Here is a 5,134-nt window from a genome sequence, read left to right as displayed (position 1 = left end):
GTTTCAAGGATTGAAATCATATTACCTCATATGTGTGATGTGGCCATGTATTTATAGATTCCTTGTAGGCTAGGGTTTGAAGAGTAATCCTTATTTGGTTAGGATTATTCTTACCCATAAATAGGATATTAGAATTAATCAATGAGATTTGATGGAAATCTCATCCTTGATTTGGGGAGATATTCACATATTAAATCCAAGATAATTTCCATAATTAAATATGATTTAACTAGGGTAATCAGTTTGCCTAAAGAATATTCCTTTTTCACATGTCGTCATTCTATTAGTTGTCAAACTATGTGTTCCCAACTTCTGCATGACACTTACGTGGAATGCAGGATATGAGAAATATTTATCAGGCTTTCCAACTGCATATGGGCTTCCTTATGAAGGTCGGGCTCCTTTTCTAAGTTGGGTTCCTAACGGTATGAGGTTTTTGAGATTCATTCATAGTGCAGGGGCTAATCATGGAATTGACCAAGCAGCTATGATGTGTTTAGGTTAGCTTGGACTGGGTAGCTGTTGAGTTGGCCAACTGGTGCAATGTCTTGTTATGGTATGTCTCAAACTGCTGATATGCTTTACCCACATATCCAAAGCTTTGTTATATGTGAGTTCTTATCACCAACTGACTTCTATCTTCTGTTTGAGGTGAGCAGATACCGTCATGAACACAGAACTTAGGCATGTCAGCTGCTCACTAATAATTTTCAACTTCTGGATCTGTTGATCGCCTGTTCTTTGTTAAAGTCTGGCTAGTCGGTCACTTTTGCTATGAAAACTTTAGTTATTTCTTTAACTTCAATTTTTGTTGAGTCTTGTGAACTTCTTGAATGACCTGTTGACGCCTTGGTTGCTTTTAGATGATGGCATGTTTGGCTTGTGTCTCCTAGAGAATGCTTCATTATAGTTGTCTTGCGTTTCCCTGAAGATGCTTTTGGACAACGGTCTGTTTGACCTGCATCTCTTGGAGGATGCTTTATTTATAATTGTCATGCATCTCTTTGAGGTCGCTTTTGTACAACAGTTTATTTGACATGCGTTTCCCGGATGGCCCTTTATTTGAAATTGCCTTCCATCTCCTTGAGGACGCTTTTGGACAGCGGTATGTTTGACATGCGTCTCCCGAAGGATGCTTTATTTGTAATTGTCATGCATCTCCTTGAGGACTATGTTGCACGGACACGGTAGTGAGCTGAAGTGTCGGCGTGTCCAACACTTGGACACTCGGACAAGGCACGGATACGCCTCCAACACGCCTTGGACACGGGTCAACGTCTTGGACACAGTCAAGAGACTTCCGACACGGCAAACTCATGGTCAAGACGCGGCGGGAAATTTTTGAAAAGTTGCAGAGAAAGCGTTGTGTGACTGGCAAAGCGAGGCCATTGCCTGGAAGCTCCAACAATCATCTCGATGATGAGGTCCTCCTACGTAGTGCACCGCTCAATTAGCATATGAAAAGTTGCAGAGGCAGTGTAAATGGAGATTGCGGCGTTGCTTTGCGAATGAAAAAGATATCCTGCTAGTGATACCTTATCTTGACTTTGCCCAAACAGGGTTGTTTTTAAATACTAAATAAAGAAACGAAAAAGAGTGAAAGTCATTGGTGATAAAGCAAACTGCCTCAAGTGGGCCCACTACCCAACCATAAACTACACCCCCATCCCAATTAAATCCAAAATATTACCCAATATAATAGACGATTATCCAACAAAACAAAAATTCTTTTGTCCTATACCTACCCAGCCAACAAAAACATATATATATATATAGTTTTTTTAATGAAGTTGATATGAATTATTATAAAATTAACATATTAATTATATATATATATATAGTCAGTGGTGGATCCAGGAATTTTTCAACGGAGGTGCAATTTTTAAAAGCTAAGAGCTCAAAACCCAAAAACAAAACCAAAAACCAAAAACAAAAACAAAAAAAACAAAAACAAAAAAAGACAACTAAACATTCTTATAATTTAAACAATACTAATGTTATTCATAATTAATTAAAATAATAACATTACAATTAACCTTTAATTGTTGCCGGCGAGGTTTCATATCATGAAAACGTCGCATTATATTTGCATTACTAATACAAGAAAAAACATCTTTCTCAATGTAAACAACCAAGCTATCACTCAACCATTGATTCCCCATTTTGTTACGTAATGGTGTTTTCACAATATTCATAGCTGAAAAAGCTCTCCCAACCGAAGCAGTTGCAACAGGTAAAACTAAAGCCAATGTAAGAAGTAAATACACATAGTTGTATATTATACTCCTTCCTGTATTCACCAATTTTTCTGCTAGATCAGTAATTCCGTTTAATGATGAAAACTCTGTGATGCTCTGCATATCAACAATATAAAGCCCAAGTTGATCTTCAAGCTTCATGAGGTCTCGGTCATTAAATTCTTGAGGGTAAAATTTAGCAAAACAAAGTATTTTATGTTTGTCAAAAGCTGCAAAATTATAAGCCGGACTCAAACATGCCATACAAAGAAGCAATTCAGTATTTACCTCAGTGAAGCGATTATTCAATTCCACTAGTTGCTTATCAATGATAGTAAGAAATAAGTCCACACAATAATAATGGCGGTTTGTGATTTTATGAGCTTTACGTCTTGATCTCCCTTGTGGTACAAATAAATCATCCATGTTAGGAACGTCAATATCATTTTTACCACAAAATATTGATACTTCCTTGAGCAAATCATCAAAGTCATCATCCCTCACGGATTGTAGCTTTTGCTTACATCTTTGGACCAACATCATCACATTCACAATATCTTAATCTTTCTTTTGTAATGCCTTTGACAAATCATTTGTGATTCCCAATATAAATCTCATCAAATATAAGTGAAACACAAAGTCAAAATTTTGTATTTCTTTCAACAACATATTTGCTTCACCTAAATTATCTTGGTTGACATCATCAACAATCCATTCAAGCACCTTCACCACGGGATGAAACATAATATTAATACTAAGTAAAGTATCATAATGTGAGTTCCAACGTGTATCACAAGGATGTTTGAGAGTAGTCTCTTGATTTAACCCTCGCCCCGTTTCAAGATCATCAATTTCAAGAGTTTCCATAATATCTTTTTGTTGTTGCTCTCTAAGCGCATCACGACGCTTACTCGATGCTCCAATAGTATTAACGACACTACTAGCCGTTGTGAAGAAAGTAGCAATGTTTTCATTTCCCTTTGCCACGACTACAAGAGCTAGTTGTAGTTGATGTGCAAAACAATGGACATAATATGTTTGAGGATATTCTCTCAAAATCTGTGTTTTAAGACCATTGAGCTCACCTCTCATATTACTAGCGGCATCATACCCATGTCCTCATAGCCTGGACATACTCAAATTTGTTGAAGAAATCAACTGCTCAATTGCCTCTTTCAATTTGCTACTAGTCGTATCAGAGACATATTGGACACCCCACAAACCTTTCAATTACTTGCCTTTTTTTGTTCACATAACGCAACACCACTGCCATTTGCTCTCTTATTGAAACATCATGTGATTCATCTACCAATATAGAAAAGAATGCATCGTCCATATCACTAATAATTGCATCAATGGTTTCAACAGCACAAGAATTGATAAGATCTTTTTGAATTGTAGGAGCAATATACTTGAGATTCCTTGGAGCGTTTTCAAACACAACGGCACAAACTTTCTCATCATGATCGGCAAGAAATTTCAAAAGTTCCACATAATTACCCTTATTGCTAGATGTTTCGCTTTCATCATGGCCACGAAAAGGAAGACCTTGTCGCAATAAATACCTAGTGCAATCAAGTGCAGCAGTTAATAGAATACGATAATTAATACGAGCCTAGTCTGTCTGCTTGATCACAATGGTTTCAACGTGTTGTTTCTGATTCATTAAATCTGTACAATTTTGTGTAGCTTTATTGTGAAGACTTCCAACTTGTCCAACATAGTCCCTAAAATTGTCGGGTCCCTTCCTCCAATTTTTAAACCCTTTCTCAGTGAAGACATGGCTTCCAGCCTTTTCTTGTTTATCAAAGTCGCATTTAAAAAGATAACAATGAAGACAAAATGCAGCATCTTTCTCTTTACTATACTCCAACCAAACAAATGAATCAAACCATTTCACAAGAAAGCGTCGATTACTCTCCCCTATAAGTGTTTGAGGCATGTCATTTTGGCTTTTAGGCTGACAAGGACCCCTTTGCAGATAGGCTCTTCGAATTTGTTCTTTAAATTGGGATTATAATAATTCATTGGAGGTCTAAGTCCATGGTCTGTAGGAAGATTAGCCAATATTTCATCCAACTCAGTGACTTGCGAACGTTTTGGACTACCCGAATTATTCAAGGGAGGATGTGAAGTAGGTGGATTATTTGAAGGTTGATTTGAACTAGCTGGATTATTTGAAAGAGGGTTGGAACTAGCTGGATTATTTGAGGGAGGATTTGAACTACTCGGATTATTTGAAGGAGGGTTGGAACTCTTTCTCTGAAAGTACTGTTCCATTACTCAAGAAGAAGAAAAAACGTAGGATTCTTGTGATGCATACCCAATTGAATAAATTGGTCCTTTATATAGAGAATTCCAATCCCAATTAAATAAGGAATTCCCAAAACCCAATTGAATAAAGATAACTCTCACTTAAAACCCAATTAAGCAAGGAATTATAAAAAATGGAAGCCCAATTAAGTAAGGAATAATATAAATTAAAAAGCCCATTAGAGTGGCCCAGCAGCACAGCAGTTTCCTTATATTTTTACATTTTTTTTTTAAAAAAACCCTGGTCCAAAATGACATCGTTTTGGCTAGGTTTTTTAAAATATAAAAAAAACACATCAGCGCCACTTTTAAAGCCTGGTCCAAAATGACGTCGTTTTGGCCAGGCTGTGTTTTAAAAAAAAAAAAAAAAAGTGCGCGCATTGCGTGTAGCGCACAGCGATGCAACTCTACCAGCCCAGGTGGTTTAGGCATTTCGTCGAACGGGTTCTGTGCATCTCATTTCTGAAGCAGAGGTGCAATTCTAGCTGTTGTAATGGACTTTTCCGGTGACCGAAGGTGCAGGTGCACCTCGTTGCGCCTGCACAGGTCCGCCACTGTATATGGTATTATGAAATTAAGTATAA

This window comes from Prunus dulcis, chromosome 8 (genome assembly GCF_902201215.1).
Source record: "Prunus dulcis chromosome 8, ALMONDv2, whole genome shotgun sequence".
Lineage (NCBI taxonomy): Eukaryota > Viridiplantae > Streptophyta > Magnoliopsida > Rosales > Rosaceae > Prunus > Prunus dulcis.
The sequence above is the reverse complement of the archived record's forward strand: the minus strand, read 5'-3'. Positions refer to the sequence as shown.